Source organism: Drosophila mojavensis, unplaced genomic scaffold, assembly GCF_018153725.1.
Source record: "Drosophila mojavensis isolate 15081-1352.22 unplaced genomic scaffold, ASM1815372v1 contig_16, whole genome shotgun sequence".
NCBI classification, from domain to species: Eukaryota; Metazoa; Arthropoda; class Insecta; order Diptera; family Drosophilidae; genus Drosophila; species Drosophila mojavensis.
This window is the reverse complement of record NW_025318693.1, coordinates 11,779,049-11,797,307: the sequence shown is the minus strand read 5'-3', so window position 1 is coordinate 11,797,307 and position 18,259 is coordinate 11,779,049. Positions and strand designations below refer to the sequence as shown.

General features: G+C 36.3%; 1 protein-coding gene across 1 annotated transcript in view; it reads right to left on the bottom strand.

Moving 5' to 3' along the window:
• Positions 1 to 18,259, bottom strand: part of LOC6572620 (neuroligin-4, Y-linked) — a 94,018-nt gene that overhangs the window by 55,990 nt on the left and 19,769 nt on the right. The window lies entirely within an intron of this gene.

Below are 18,259 nucleotides of genomic sequence, written 5' to 3'. Positions count from 1 at the left end.
TTAGCTTAAAATTCACACGTAATTTTAGTATTAACATTGACTAAGTTGCAGAAGAAGAAGGAAATGGCCTGAGAAGATGTAAAAAAAAAAAACTTTCCGGATCATTTAAACATGGTTAACTTGATTTATATAGTTTTATACAAGCCGCTAAATTGAAGACTAGAAAAGCTTTATATTAATATTTAACAAATATATTGTATATTATTTAGTATTATGTATGTAAAAATCGATTTAATCTGCACTGCCTGGTGCCTTGTGTTGTTATTTAAAAACAAAAATATTAATTCGCAATTCTTGTATATTCTGTAATATATATTCGTACTTTCTTTGTAGATATTCTTGTATATTTCTTATATATTTTTAAGTTTATTAAATTTGCTTTAAATAAACCTAATTAAATTTGCAACAATTTCCTGGTTTTCTTTTTTGCTTTTAAATATAAATACATAAAATTGTAATCCATTATTTCATGTGCTTTAATATTCACGCAAACTTTAGCTCTGACAACTTAATTGATTGCCTTAATGAGCGACACCTGTGCTCCTTTCACAAACACACGAAATGTGATGTTCTGAAAAGCTGTGTTAATGCCCCGAGTCATGTCAATTTACAACTTTTTTTAAGTGCTCCACCAGAAAACTAAAGCTGGAATCTAATGGCACATCTCGATCCTATTTGGACTTGGCTTTTCCGTAAGTCTCCCACTCTTCTTTGCTGTACGCGCGTGTGTGTGTGTGGGTGTGTGTGTGTTTCCGTAAACTACCATTTCCGACTGTACCACAAGTCTAACAAGCCGGCAACAGTCGAGTACACGACTCGATACGCTCTGTGGCAGCTGGCTCTGCTGTGTTTGCCTTTGCTCTCAATGCACAATAATTGTTATCTTCAACAATTTGCGGATGTTATAAACATATACTAGCTGCTTCATATTGTCTGCATGTAAATACCAGCAACGGCAGCTGGGACTGGGACTGGCTCGGATGCGGAGTCGAGGCTGGGATTGAATTTGGGGAGTTGAGTTTTAGCATTGGGGGCCTGGCATTGCTGTGTGTTGTTGCTTGTAGCATTTGCACTTGTCGTTGCTTTTTATGGCCAAACAACCAGTGCACCTGCCCAACAACACATACACACACACACACACACACACACACCACTTACGCAGACACATTCGCATGTCAAGTACTTCCTCCCAGCGGAGGTGAGCTGCAGAATTGGAGAACTGGCACGGAAGACATTTAGCTAAGCGCTTCGCTTGGTAAACAATTTTCGATTTCAGTTTTTGAAGCTCGTGTGCAAAAAGTTTTGCCCCCAAGTGAAAGTTGAGCAGAGCGAGAAAAGAACACATACACACACGTACATATTTATCTATATATATAAATTAATGGGGGGCCAAACTGATTGCCAGCAAATTTGTCGCATGCTCGCACATTGTTTCAGCCAACATTTGAAGTCGGATACGGATGCGGCCTGTTTCTTACGTTTGCTCGAGTTTCATTTCTCTGGCAATTACGCATACGTTGTTGGGATAGTCAGCGCAGCAGAGCTGAGCAGAGCAGAGCGCAGCACAGCGCACTTGGGGCAGGCAATTTGTGCGTTACTCATACGCCTACGTGGCTCATTAAGGTGCGTGTGCTCGAGTCGGTAATAGAAAACTTGGCCATAACATTTTGCCAGCGCTGCGCTCGCCCCCAAAACTTAATTAACGGGCCCCAAACAAAGGTAATCGACAGCCGGCCGCCTTTTGTTTGGGCCATTTCACTGGAAAATGTTCTGGACATTAACGGGGTGGCGAAGTGGGGGGTTGGGGGCAGAGCGGACGGGTGGCTGGCTTTGGGCATCCCATGGCATCAAGCACCCCCATTAAACTGGTCATTAGGCGTCAAGTGGCATGCTGCTTTGACAGGCAGCGGGCGATGCGGGCAAACGCATAGACTGAAGTTGGCTCAAATGTTTTGGCTTAATTTGAGCAGACTCCCCAAACAAGTGCTGCATCCCCCCAACCATCCCCCTGCTCGCCCACCGATCTGCGCCTGCCCATCTCGTCGAGTAGCATTAGTCTCTTTGTAGCTGTTGGCTTGACTTTAATTACTGGCTGCCCAATAACCAGCGGCGCGGCAGCTCAATTGCCACATTCAATTAAATTATTGGCAGTTGGCAGCTGCGTTTAAAATTTAATTACTTCCCATTTCCGGCTGCTCATATACAAAAGACTTAACTGAAATGGCTGCGTGTTGTGTGTGTTTTTGCGTGCGTGACACGACAGCTCAAACTAAACGGATTAAGCCAGAGCTTATACAAAACAGCTGAGGGCAACACGAACTAAGCGCGTGTCCTCCCAGCAATAATAATAAATTATTATAAGAGTTTAATTGTACGAAGAATAAATAGAAACTGAAATGAGCGTATGTGCATATACACAACCTAATAGGCATTATGCAATTAGCATTAGAAACTTTAAATGGTAATATTTAACTCCTTAAAATATTTAAATTGATTTATTTAGTTTTCATATTCGTGCTCGGAAAACAAAAATTATTCATTTTGCTAAGTTGTATATAATATGTATATGTATCTAACTGCTAGATGAAGGCGTCCCATGCCCCAAAAAGGAAATGCATATCCGAGAAAGAAAATATATTCTTTTCTGTCTGTCTATACGCACGTATTACTTTTAGGTGCTGTTTTAGATCAGCCCACATCAAGTTTGTTTTAAACCTATTCTTTATTGCCAGGCTGCTCTAATTCCTGGCGCAAAAAATTTTATTTTATTAAATTTTTTTCATTATTTATTTATATTATATCTAACTTGCTATTTGATTATGAAAGGTTGAATTAGAGCATTTCTATCAGTTCACTTGGGAATAATTGCAGTATATTTAAAAACATTGTTCAGACGGCGTGAAGGGTATCTACTAGCTGAGCAGACAGAATAGTGTTTTCTAACTTGAAATATTTTTATTTTTTATTTTATTATTTACTTTAACAACTTTAATATACTTTTTTTTTTTTTGATATAATAAAAGTTTCTGCTAATTTAATATATTTATGAATGTATTTTAATTTAATTTAACTTAAATGCGTTGCCATTGGCATTGAAATTTTGTTTTTGTGTTCCAATCTCATTGAAAATACAAAGGCAAAAAAAGAACAAAAAAAGAAAAACCCAAAATATTTGTTTTAATTGTTTGCCATGCCGTGCATTATATTTGGCCATTACATTGCTAGACAAATTAAACAACTACACAATTATATAAATATATGTACATACATACATATATTTATTTTATACAGCTTTTACTATAATATTGCTGCCTAGGTAAAAGTTGATCAACATTTTTTGTTGGTCTGCGCCGTGCTTTTTGCTAAACACAGGGAAGCCGAAAGTTGAGCGTTGTTTTTGCCAAAGTTTTTAACTAATTTTCTTGTTTGCCTTCGTGCCAGCCAGCAAGAGGGCAAAACAAAGGCAGCCAGAGTCAGGGAGGGGGAGAGCCGAGGCAGAGACAAAGGGCAGAGATCATAGCGCGAGTAGTAGTAAAAGCCAAAAACTTGTGCAACAAATTGGCGCTCAACTTTTTGCTGTGCCGTGCAGAACAATTAAAAAGATTTGTTTTTTAGTTCTTAAAGAAATTTATGCGAACTTTATGCAGAATGTTTTACATAAGGATAAAGCGTAAGAGACTCTGCCCACACGAGTGTACATAAAAGCCAGATAAAAATTTCACGAAAACGTATTCTTAAATAATAAAGCACGAAAAAGAAAGAAAAGAATATAAAGACGAATATTGTTTAACAAAAATAAAATTTTCTATTTAGTCCAAATAAAATACGGGATTGCGCTTGGTTGTTGACCTACATTTCAAATATTTACTTTTAGCTTGCGTTGTGGATGCGAATTATTCATTTTTGTTGAAAGTCCTGTCCGTAAATTCGCTCTAGCTTGAGCCAGTATTAAAAAGAACATACTGCATGAGTAAGTAATAAATAAATTATATCTGAGTCAAAGCAAAGCTCTTTAAATTTTGGGGCAATAATTTGGTATATAAGCAAGTTTGGCTGGGCAAGCGCATTAATAAAACAGTTTTATTTAACAAAGAACGCGAAGCAAGGCACAGCGTAAAAACCTACTAGGTGGAAAATTGCAAAAAACTGCATGAGCTGCGTTTACCTGGTCCGCAAACAAACAGCTGAACAGCACAATACAGAAAGAGAGAGAGAGAGAGAGAGAGAGAGTGAGGCTGAGTTGTGTGCACCCGCATGTGTTGCTTTTAAGTATTTTGGCAAGTTGTGCATATTTTAATTAGTTTCATAGCCAACAAACATTTTAACCCAAACAAGCCAAAGGGAAACATGGCGTATACGCAACGAACAACTTTTCAGCGGTTGGCAGACTTTTGTAAGAATTTATGTATGTTAAATGTAGAATATGTTAATTTAATTACATAATTTTTACATTTTTTGTTGTTGTTATTTTTTTTTTTTAATTTTTAATAGACCAAAAATATAAGAAAGTTATAAGAATAAATAATATTTTTTAATTTATTAAGTTTAAATCATTCAAAGTTTTAATGTAATTTGGTTTGCTAAGGTTGAGATTAAAAACTTATTTTGCAAATTCATATATTTAATTGTATTTAAGGATTTTGTTGATCTTGCAGCGCAGCTGTAGACAAAGCACAGCCCAAATATGCGAGTGCTATTGATGCTGCCATTGCTCTTGGCTTAACTATGTCTGGAATTCAGCATTTAGCTCTTATTGTCTCTAAGCACTACGTGCCATATCGAGTGTCGGCTCAAATCCGAGCATTTCAATATAGCTGAGCACATGAAAACCTGAGGGCAAACGAGTAACAAAGCCAAACAAAGCCACAATGGAGTGAGGGAGTGGGAGTGGGGCATAGAGCAGGTCTTTAGGCAGAGTGAGAAAGGTAGTACGGCTGAGCTTTAACCTGAGACAGGCAATGCCAGAGCCGAAGCCGAAGCTATGCAAATGTTTTACTGGGAATGAGCAGGGGTTGGCTGTATACATATGCTATATACATATGCGAGTACAAGTGTCTGTGTGTGCGTGTGTGAGTGTGCCCTGTGCTCCTTTCAAACATGCCGCACGAACTGCCAGCCGTTGACTTTTTGCCTGTTTTTGACTTTATCTTGATACAAGTGCTGCAATTTGTAGCTCAGTTTTCACCTCCTCTCCTCTTACGGCAACTTGACGATGGCTCAGTTTTAGATTCACATTCGTATTCACATTCTGGCCTCTGAGCGACTGAGAGTTGGAGGCTCGAGTGTCTAAGATTGGCACATTCACAGGCGAAATCACAAAAGTTGGCAACATTTCAGCATTGCCTTTGTTTGTGCTGTTTCTGCTTCTGTTTCTGCTCCTGTTTCTGCTTCTGTTGCTGGCGCGCATTTAATAGTTGCAAATTGGTTCTCACGCCAACCAATTGGCTGAGATTCGGTACGTATGTATGTGTGTGAGTACGTACAAGTATATATATGCCATATGACTAAGTAATGGCAATTGCACACTGTCGGTGAGCCTGCGGCTGCAGTCGAGTCTTTTGACAGGGCTCGTATTGTGGCAGCTCTTTGAAGTTTATGCCACACACACACACACACACACACACGAGTATATACATATATTCAATTTCAGTTAATTCCACTCGCCTCATTTTCCGTGTCGCATTGAAAATATTTCAGACCATTTAGCCCGCCAATTCGAGTGTTGTTTTCAGTTTTTATTGTTGCCTTTTATTAGGTTTATGTACATGCACAGACAATGGGCACGACCACTTACCGCCCGCAGAACAAACAAAATCGAAAAAGTGCCCAAAAACCACATTACAAAAAAAAAAAAATAAAATAAAATAAAAAATAAAAAAAAACGCACAGCAACAACTACAACTAATGCGAGATTCAAACAACTCGAAAGCCAAACAAAAGCAAATTATGGTCGGCTATAGCACCCACAGATGGGTTGCCCTTTTAATGCCAGCCGCAGCAAATAGCAAATAGAAGAACTCATTAAAATGTGTTGTAAACTGTAAGAGTGGCATCACATCACCCAGCCTCACCCAGCCCCACCCAACCCCACCTAACCAGCCAACCATCAACCCACGCTCAGTAAAAGGTGGTTTCAATGTGCGGTTGGCTCTCAGATTGATGTATGTGTGCATACGTGCGTATTTGTCAATGTATTTTGGACAATATATAAGCCGGCTGAGCATGTTGTTTATGGGGTTTATCGCAATGCCAAACCAAAACCAAAGCCATCGAAACCCATTTGACTGCGACATTTGCGTACAGCATTCGAGCAAAAGTAATCACATCCTTGGGTTTGGCTTAATCATTCGGCTTAAATGTATGCATGTGTGTGGGTACAACTGTCTGTGTGTGTGTGTGTGTGTGTGTGTGATCCTGTCTCATGTTCATATTAAAGGGAGTATAGGCAAAGTATTGAAAATTTTTTTAATTTACCATTGATTTCATTTAAATAATTTGTTGGTGAACATGGCGTATACGTAATATATAAACATACATATGCCCCTTAAGCAGCCATACACAATGCAAGACTATTGCTATAGAGAATAGGCATAAGAGCAATAATAGAGAATAAGTCTACTTGTTATTTTATAACTCGCAAAAGCAACGAGGGTCACAGCGAGAGAATCGCTACGATCGTCGTGAAAAGAACCGAACGAGCGACGGCTCCAATGAGAAGTGGATCATATAAAAAGAGAAGAGGTCACTAAGAACTTTGCATTCTAAGTCTGGCTGAGTCAGACAATATAAAACAGAGTCTGAAATGTCTAATTCAGGATTGTGCGGATCATCCCTTACCCGACATATATTTAATATGTGGAGCACTTGCTTTGTAACTGGAAACTGGGCTGGAGCATGATTGTTTTCTGGATGTGAAAAGTTGTAAATAGTAATAATATGTATATTTAAATATGTATAATATTTTGTTTAACTTAAAATGAATACTAGCTTAGCACCTAAAAGTTGTAATTGAAAATTGAAATTCAGTCCAGCTTTGTTTTATACAGGCCTGAGCACACGAAGTGTATCCTATTCAGCATGTCATAAATTCAGATGGGAAACTGATTTACAATTATTATCAATGAAAGAAAATACAAAAATAAAAATGAAGATGAAGTCTGTTTATGGGAACAATTTTATTAAAAATAAAGTGTCTCATATAGGTTTAAACTTAAATCACTATTTGTTGTCGAACACTAAGTCTGCAATTGTTAGATATCAAATTCTAAGGAAGTAAAGGTACCCAATTGTCTCCCATATAAAATAATTAAGTTGAAGTATTCTTGGTAAAGTGGAGGCTTGAATTCTGTGATTGACTACACAAGCAATTTATTCGTTAGTGAAATAATTTGACAAATCTATTAAACGAGCTGAGGTCTTTCCAGAACTGTGTACAATGTAAAGCACTTGCAGAGTACAAGAGGCGTACATAAAAGCTTAAGCAACAAAGTACTGAATTCCCCGGGCTTAACCTGGTCTCTTTGTGTGCCTTGCCTCACGGACAGCAGCAGCCGAAGAAAAAGAACTCATTTCGCATGGGAAAGTTAATAAATTACACTTCAATTGTGCACTCAACGTCATGTTGTGTATAAAACAGGCTCTGGCAGTTGTTGTTTGAGCTTAAATCTGGGCAAGTGCCATGCCCACACAGCAGCTGAGTGGCTGTCTGCTGGCTGCCTCCCTCCCTCTGGCAACGGCTGTCAAATCAAATAATTGAACTTTCATTCCATTGTGAAAAATGAAACACATCCGCGTTCCAAACGCAAATGCCGCACATTATTTGCGATTAAAAAAAAAAAACAGAGCTGAAGTGCTGCGAAGTATGATCGACTTGGAGATACCCTTTTATGCCAATTGATTTTTATCTTAGAGAGTAAAATTGTAATCTGAAATATATATTTTAATATTTATGTAATAATGATTTTAATAATTTATAGAATATTAGTTCCTAGAATATATTCTCTCACATTCTGTATACCCCACTTTGGACATCAACTTTTCAAGAGCATCAAATGTCTGTCGATCTGAAACTGATGGCAGAGTAAAAACACACATTTCTTCTTAATCCATTCTGATGCTCGCCCGCTGATGGATTACTCTCGTTGAGATGTCGAATCTTGTTAGTGCAGTTGCCAGCATCGACTCGATGGCCACAAAACGTGGCTCAATTGTGGGCTGGCATTGCCTAGAGGTTTATCAAGCACTGGCAGCAGCTGTTGCCGCTGCCGTTTTGCCGCTTTGCCGTTTTGCCGGCTAACAAGCCAAAGGAGCACAACCGTCGGTGATTTTTCACGCTCTGGATACAGTTTAGGTATGGCTCGGTATAAACTGTGACACTCTGCTACAAAGCTGTGAACGGCATACATTTATTATTAAAAGGTTGTACTCCAGCTCTGGCTATGACGCATGAGTTTGTGCTCAAAAAAGAATATTTAATGAATTTAATTTTAAATTATTGATTAAATATTCTGCAATATATGAAAAATGTATAAAAAAAAAAAAAAAAAAAAAAAAAAAAAAAAAAAACGATATCAAATAAAAGATATAATTTGCAGTCATTAGTGCTCAACTACAGACGAGTCTATTTTATATTAATAACATTTTTTTTTAAATAATCTCAACTTTATTTTTATTATAGGTAACTCACATGAGGTTCTACTCTCAATATAAATTGGACTAAAGAGTCCGTTTATGTTGTTAGGTGTTTTATACATATGTATACGCCTGCCTGCCTGCCTGCATAGCCGGAAGTTTGTATAAATTTTTAAGTGAAATTGCCAGCCAGCTGCCACTGCCAACTGCTCCATTTTCAAAATGCTCCAAATGTTCGGTATATTGTCTGCTGCTGGGCCGATAATTAGACGCAGCCCCGCCGTGGATCCCTTAATTCCCCGGGGGGCAACAGGCGGCGCAGGCTGCTGCTAGATATAGAGGCATTGGGCAACAGTTTCTTCTCTCTACTTTTTACTGTATTCACCTAATTTTTTACTTTTTCCGGCTGCTTTGTTGCTCCCTTCATTTTATTAGTGCTGAGAGTCGTCCTCTGGTCCTTTATGTCGCAATTTTTGTTGCCTTTGCTTAATTTTCGCAATGCCATTGACGGGGATTACATAGCCAAGTGCTCTCAAAGGACTCAGACTCCAATGACTATTGTTGTTACTTTGTTTCTTGTTTTATTTTTTATTTTGTAAACAGCATTTTTCGGAGTTCGCATTGTGATTCAGAAAACAGCAGCAATAACAATAGAAACCGGTTGAAAAAATATGATATGTGGTTAACAACATATGAGAAGCAATTGTTCATCTTTTTAACTCGAATTGAAATGTTACGCTGCACAGTGAATTTGTGTCTTCCTTGTTTATTTTGCTGTTAAAGCACATCACATAGGAAGTGCATATAAAAATGGGCACATTTTGCATGTTAAATGAATAGCTCTGTTTTTGCGGTGCAACGCTTGAATAATTTTAAATAATAAAATGCACACTTTGTATCCCCTGGCAGGCATTTAAAAAAATTCCTTTTGCTTTAATTATTGACATTTGTTTCGCAGCGCTCAGTCGTATGCAATGCCAACAGGAGAAGCACTGTCAATATTTTTATCTTACATATATATATATATATGTATATATTTATTTATGAACATTTTTGGTATGCCTGGTATAATGTTAAGATATAAAAGAATATTTTATAAATGTGAGTGTCAATTCAGCCGCTCTGCTAGACATACAGCGCATTAATCCGTTAAAAGATTCAGTAATCAATCAGTCAGTCGGCTTTTCATTAAGTCTGCCATTCAGTCTGACTGTCAATCGGTAGGCCATTCAATCAGTCAATTGTGTAAGTGCCCATAGGTAAATTGAGCAATTAATCACTCAGTCTCATCCTAGTCCTTTGATGAGTCATTCAGTCAGCAAAGGTAGTTAGGCGGTCAATCAGCCGGCAGTTGTCAACTATTCAGTCATAATCACTTTAATTAGTAATTAGTAAAACTGTCTTCATTATTCAAATAGTCAGCACACTCGTTTAACGATTATGTCAGTTAATCAGTTGTTCAATCTATCGCTGAGACACAACCTTATACCTTAGATGTCAGTGAGTGTCTCATTCAGTGCCTCTATAAGCATCTCAATCTATGTGTAGGCGGTAACTCACTCGGTCCGCCAATTAGTTATTCTTTGAATTTTGTATTTAACCAGCCAATACGCCAATCAGTCAATCAATCGGACAGTCTCTTTATTAGTACATCAATAAGTCTCTCTGTCGGTATATCATTGGATATTTTATTCAGTCACACAATCAATCAGTCAGCTTTTTAATAAGTTTCTTACTCAGCAGCTGCAGTCAGTCTTTCAGTCAAGCTTTCAGTCTCCGCTATCTGGTCATAATCAGTTAGTCAATCAATTCGCTTAGTCAACCGGTCACTCATTTAGCCACTCTTTCACTATGAAAGCTTTTCTTTCACCAGTTGTTCTGTGAGCCTTCAAGCTCAGTCTCTCAGTCAGAATTGATTGAACTGATTGGCGATCACTTCCTCAGTAAGTCTTTCAGTCAACCTGTCAGTAAGTCATTCAGTTTGCTTTGTCTGTCAATCAGCTAACCAATCACCTTGGCTTTCCACTCAAATAAATTAAGAAAAGTAATTGCTAGTCAGTCAGTCAATCAGGTATAAAGTCAGTCAGTTAGTCAGTCGAAAAATCATAGAATAAATAAAAAGTCAATCAATCAATCATAATATTTAAAGCCTTCAGTTCTTTGCTGGTCTCACTCAATCATTAAATCAGTCATTCGGTCAGCGCACAAACGCATTCTAGGAGCAGTTGAATAAACTTTATTGTTTTTAGCTCCGCATGAGTCATAATTTATTTTTATTTATTTTTTTTTTTTTTTTTTTATCATAAATGAGGTCTTGAATTTACTTTGCTCATATATTTATTTTCAAGTCAGCAAGCATATAATTTTTTATATTTTAAATTGGCGTGGCCTGTCCGAGCTGGATAATGCGGCCATTAAACTGATTTCCAGCAAATGTGCGCGCACTCGCAATAAATGGTCAAGCATGATGAAGAAGATGGAGATGAACCAAACCACATAAAAAGCGACTTTCCGCAAAAATTCGAGCGAAATGGCAGCACCTGCACTGCGTCAACTGAGCCCATAATTTGCTCGGCTTGGCAATGTGTGTGTGTGCGTGGCGATTTCTATGATGTGGTCAACGTTTAAGCAGCATATCCACGCCCCTAGCGACACACACACACAGATACACACACACATGCAAAATAATTGTGGAGCTTAATAGCGAGCACTCGCAGGAGCGTCGCATTTTCATGACGTCCCATCCGCTGAGCTGTCATAAAAACGCTTTGTTATGAGTTCGCGTGTTTGTGTGTATGCTAGAGTAAGTGTGTGTGTGTGTGTGTGTGTGTGTATGTGCTCAGACAATAAAGCGGTTTATGTTCTAATTCTATTAGCTCGAAAACCGTGTAGCAATTACGCCAGACAACAGCAGCAACAACAACAAAAACATCAAGTGACAGTTACAAACACTCACGCATCCATGTGGATTTAATTCACGTGACATGGCTCATATATGTATACATAAATAGCGTTATTCTTAAACATAAACCCGGTCAATGCGGCTCAACGTTTTATGGCCAAGTCCAGCGTTATTAAGTTCAATAAAATTATTGCGCTTCCACAAGTAAATTGATAAAAAGTGCAGAGCAAAAGGAAATTTGAGCTTAAGTTGACTTGAACTAAGTTCCCCTGGTATGAAGACAAATTTATAAAAGCGGAATAGCTATTTAGGAGCGAAGCTAAACTGAATTGCATGGTTTCAATCTCGCTGCTATCAAGAAATGAAAATTAAAAACAATTAGCTGAAAAGTTTCATTGTTTTGCAATTTGATATATGAAATAAATTTTCAAAAATATGTGAAACTTTCTGAAATGCTAAATAAAATATTTATGAAATTAAAATTGCTAAGCAAAGTTTGAAAATTTTCATCTTTGTTTTTTTATTTGTGTGCATCATAACTCAACTCAGTTTTAACAGAAAAGAAACATTGTAATATGGAATTTTTTTTTATTTATTTATTTATTTTTTTTTTTTTTTTTTTGGTTCAGGCTAGCTTTAATAAAAAATGGCAACTTTCTTTCATATTTTCACTTTGATTTAAGCATACGTCGGACTAAAGTCATGTGTTTTTTTTTTCTTAGTTTCCATTATATTTTTTGTCCTTTTTTTTGTAGTATTCCATTAACCCAGTGAGATTGTGTTTCTTTGTTTTCCTCTATTTTTTGCTATGGCATACTCAAGTGCTTGCTAACAAAGTTAGCACAAGATTACTAATACGCACCATTGTACGTGACTTTTTGCTGTCAGCTAAATCAAGTTTCATAATGTGCCACACAGCAGGGGTTGCTGCTAGGAGGGGGGCCGATAAAAGCACACAAACTTAGACAGAGTGAGAGACAGAGAGAGTGTGAGAGAGAGACATGATAGAGTGCGGGAGAGAGATGATAGGAGTGTGTGTATTGAGGAGCTGCTTAGTTGTGCATGAAATACCTGCAGCAAGTTCTGCTAATTGTGCGGCATACGTTGATAACAGATATTGCCACAGAATGGACTCAGTCCGCAGGCAGGACTCGAAGCAAGCAAAAAGCACTGAGTATGCCTCATCGTCGCAAGTTTGCAGCATAATTAAGACTCGAAACGCCCCCAGGCTGGATGCCTAATAGCATTTGCATGTGTGGCACGCATGGCAGCAGCAGACCCAACAACAACAACAACAATTGCTCTTGCAAAGGACATTACCTGACCAACGACCGAGTTGACAATGTGGAGCAGGTGGTGCAGCCTCCACTTAGTCATTTAATCAACCAACCAAAGCTGTTGTCGCTGCGCATTTCAATCAGCAGCCAAAATTTAAATATTAGCCTCAGCTGCCGCATATTTAGGTGTAAGCGTAAATAAGTGTATAAATATTTAATTATCTGCGAGTTTTGCATGAGCTTAGCAGCTGCTTGTTTATATACGTGACATATATGAGAATCAAAGCTCGAATTCAAATTCGCAAGAGTCAGCCCATTTCTCAGGGCAGCAGTTGTGCCTGACGGAGCCATCAGAATAAAAATGTTGTCTAATCCATATTTAAATAATTCCTTTTGCTGCGGTATTCTAGTAGCATACATCAGGATATGGAAGAGCTACCCACATATCATCATTTTGTTGCTGTTTGCCTTATCATAAATATGGTTAAGATGATGCTGCTTTTTATGTCGGGTTTTCATATTCAGCTGATATTTAATTTGAAGACGTAGTAGCCAAATTATAAATATAAAATCTGATGTTTGATGATTTTTTAAGTAAGCACTTTTAATTGTAATTCAAATTTAACAGAACAGAAACTTTATGAGCCTTACTCGATGAGAGTAATACTCATACATGCAAATTTAATTATAAGCTGAGGCTATATGATAATTTCTTATATAATGGTCATAAATAATTGTGAAAAATATATCAACTACTAGTTCAATTTTAGCTGAAAACTCAGCACTGTCCAAGAATAAATATTAATAGTAATAATTAATCTGAAAATTCGTAACTGTTTGAGTTTCGTATCTAATTTTTTTTTTTTTTTTTTTTTTTTTTTGTGTTGCTAAATACTTGATTCCCCTATCAATCAACTCTCATAGTACATTAATAATTTATACATACATATATCTACACGCATACTATGGCTGTTCTTTGCCACAACTTGAAGAGCAGTAAAAGTTTGTAAGCTGCTTATCGATCTCTCGTGACATATTGCTGGCAGGCAAGTGCAGATTGGGGCAAAAGTTGCTTAATACTCAGTCAGTTAAATAGATCAAATGGCATAAAATGTTTGCTCAGATATTGCCAGTTTATGAGCTGTTCGGATTAGCATAAAATGTGGTTCATTAATTGGTATCCAAATGCAATCAAAATAACTAATCGCAGCTGAGTACATCAAATGGTGATAACAAAGGATAGCGCAAGCCAAACACATTCACATGCAACTTAAATATTCAATTATGTGAGGCAATATGTACATATGAGTATGTGTGTGTCAGTGTGTGTGTGCTCATAAATACTTAAGGATGTATGTATGCACGTGGATGAATTATTACAATGGCTATATGCAAGGACTTGAAGTCATCTGCGGGATGTTGGTTAGTGGCGAAAAAGCTGCAGTGTAATGGAAATGAATCTTCTACAAAGGTAACATGGTCAGAAGCTGCATAAGCAATGCCCAAGCGCTGCTGTACGTTGTATGTCCTTCGGAGCTCAGGTGCTCTTCGGGGCGTGGCCGGGCGAACCACAGGCGAACGGCCTCATTAGCCGCAACTGAAATAGCAGGCGAAGCAACCGCAATGCATTATAAATTTAGCTGCTTCAGCACACACACACACATACAACGAGAGATGGGCTTAGGTGTGTGTGTGTGCGTGTGTGTGCAGAAGCCGTTGTCTCGCTTATTCAATTATTCAATAATAATAAATGATATAACGTATCTATATAATGGATTAACCAAGTGTCTATGTGATCCCAAGTGCAAAAAGCTTTCTTTCTCCTCACCCAATCAGCAAAGCAAATATTGAGTAAGTTCTATTAACATGCGAAATATATAAGTGTATGCATATGCATATATGTATATCTATATATGTGCACATTAAAATGTGTATAGATTTAGCACTCATTGCCTGAGTGTGTGTAAAGCATATATGAACAATGATGCCTATCAGGGAATATAAATACACTATAATTGATAACATTTCAATTCATTATTATATAAATTGTATAGCATCAAATTGAGCTACAAAAATTGTAATTATAATTTTGGCAGCCTTTTTTTTAATTTTTTATTTTTTTTTTTAACTTTTTTTAAATTTAATATTAAAGTTCTTAATATTAATTTGATGTTATATAAAATACTAAAAGTATTTATAAATAATTATGAAAGTATTATTGATGATACAATAATAACCTATATCTCCTTCTCTATTTTTGGTAACTTTTTTTAGAAACACCAATTTTCAATTTTACCGAAAAAAATAGAAAACGTAATATTTATTGTCTTATATTGTCCAACTAAATTTGTTCTCATAGCGGAATTTTATTTCAACTTAATTAAAATATGTTTTATTTAACATTAAATAATATTAACAAATTTTGTAAATGATATTAAAAAATAATTTAAATAATATATTCACAAAATTTTTAATAATAAATAAATTATATTAAATATTAATATGTTAAATTTAGTATATATTAAATTTTGCGTCTAAAAATAGTGTTTCAATTTTAATTTAATTTACCAGGCCAATAATTAAATTAATATTTGGCTGTATTGTCTAATTTTGCTTTGAAAGTAACAATATTTAGTTTTCATTGAGCTTCGATTCTCAGCCAATAAACTTGTAAGTGAAATCTTAAGATTTATTGTTGAGAATGCTTTTAGCTTAGCATAACTGAAGTACTTAAGTGTAATTAACCACTCACCTTCGGCTTGCTATGAGTGATTTTCAAGAAGCGAGCAATTTCCAAGAAATGTAACGAATTTCTATGGAAGGAAGAATGCCAAGTCGCCTAGAGTATAAATAAGTGTGTGTGTACACACTTGATACGCACCAAGTGCGTAGCATTTCCAGAGCCAAACAAAAGGCGCCAGCAAACCACAGAAAGCTGGCAGCAGCAGTAGGAGCAGCAGCAGCAGCAGCAGCGGCACTAGTAGTAGTAGCAGTAGCAAATGCAGTATTTGTGGTTTTGAAATTTTGCATTATCTAATGCGAAGATTCTTGGCAAAGTCCTTTTGTGAATTTGCTTTCGAATGGTTAGTGGAGCGGGCATCAAATGCCATGCATGCATGAAATGTGGCTGCTGCTGGATGCATTTTATGTTGACCGACTAATTTGCATTTGGCTACTACAGCTGCTGGCAGCAGTATCTATGCAGCTGATAAGCTCTTGTGGCCAACAGTGCCGACACACAGTAGTCTACTTCTTCCGTCTCTTCGAATTAATTAAATGCATGTGCCGGAATCAAAAGTACCTTTAATATACCTGCAGCTATTCATCAAACGTACCTGCAAATAGAAGAAGAAATAGAAGAAATAATAAATTAAATTTGCAGTTTAATTCGAATAATAACTTTACACACAATCTCTGCCTTTACGGGGAATGGCGAACCGCAAATCTGTAGTCAAGTGTTGCCACATAAAGCAAACGCTAAGTATGACAAACTTTTGTACATTTTGCAGCACTAATAGCGCGGTCAACGAGTCGTATAATTAATGTGCTGCCAGCCAGACACAAAGGCAAAAACTGAAACCAAAGTCAAAATGGCGCTTGTCACTTGTTTTAACTGCACAGCTAGCGCATTACGCACTCACACACACACACATTTACCTCTTCCTTCTCTCTCTCTAAATAGTTGCAGTTTTGTGGGCGTGGTAGTCAGTCTATCTGGCTCGGTCGCACTCTGTTGGTTGAGTCATTAAGCGAATGGGAAGCCCGAAAAAGCGCCGCCAGAATTCATCGCAGCACATAAAACGCACCACAGCTAAAGTATCCAAGTATTTGTGTGTGTGTGTGTGTGTGGCAGTCTGTTTCTTAAATTGGCTAATAAACCTGACAGCTGCCGCTGTTGGGTTGCTGGGCTACTGGGCTGCTTAGCAGGCGGGCAGTTGTGGGCGTGATATGTTGAAATGCCTGCGGCTTCATTAAGCGCGCATAACATAAACACATGAAACGCTTCCCGTACTCAGAGCCAGGCCCATCGTTTAGATCGGACCGTTAAATCTTTACAGCTTTTGGCGACGGTTACAGTGTGAAAATTATGAAAAACCTAATTATATGAAAATCAGCCAATGAACAATTTAAAGAGAAAGAACAGAAATAATATTATTATTAATATTAATAGTAGACGCCAAGCAACACTTCAAATTCAGAATATTAATATGCTATCTAAGCTATAGAATACAATTCAAGAAGTCTATAGAAATGTTTACCTGAGTAACAATTTAAATACAGAAGTATTATGTACTTAACAAGAAAATTAAATGCTTATTGAATACAATTGCTTTTTTAATTCGATTGACTATAAATAAAATAATAAATACATAATAAATAAAAAAAATAAATATGAATAAAAAAAAAAAACGGATAGGAGAAAAATCTTGAAATCTACTAAAATTTCCGATTACACTTTACGTGTGATATAATCTAATTTAATCGTATATGTAATTCTCTATTTCCCAAGTCTACATATACAAATATTCTGTGGGCGGCTTCCATAAGCTAACAAATATATTCAGTTAATTTGTATATAGATAGATTTTGATTTATATTTAAATTAGAAAAAAAGACACAGCATACTTTTTCATAATTATTGAGAAGATAAAAGTAATAAATATATAAATAAATTTAAAAATTTTAAATAAATTAAAATAAAATAATAGGGATAAATAAAAGACAGATAGATTTCGACTTATATTTAAATAAGAAAAAAGACACAAAACAATTTTTCTGAAACCGTTCATAATTATTGATAAGATAAGAGTAAGATATAAATAAACAATAAATATTAAATAAAATATAAAAGGAATATAGAAAAATAAAAGCTAAATAGATACATAAACACTATATACATATAAAACTATATATAAATTTAAAAAATACATATTGGAGCATATTGTATGATTTGGGGGACTAGCACTTTGGTTAACCACACATCTATTGATATTTAACCATATTGATGGCTGGGGCTGTCGATAATTGGTGTGAGTGCCATAATGAGTAATGCCAGCAGGAGAAGAAGAAAAAAATCGGTAGAGCAGAGTTTAGATTTGAAAAGATGAGATGTGTGGAAGCAATTAGAGCGAAATCAAGTTAAGGAATAAAAGCCTCCTACAATATATGAATGAAATAATAAATATCAAATTAAAACACGAATTATAATTACGTTAATTTAAAGATGTTGGCTTGAGTTTATTCCTTAATTATATCCGACTTCTTACAAATTTTCTGTCTACAAATACTGAAATCTTAAATCACATATATCTGGAAAGATGATTTTGCTCCCTTTTAAAATTTTACAATAACTCATATGTGCTCATAAATTTATAAAATCAAATCTGTGAATTTTTATATTTTCAGCTCGTTGTTGCTTTTGGCCTTCAGTTAAGTGATACGAAAAGTG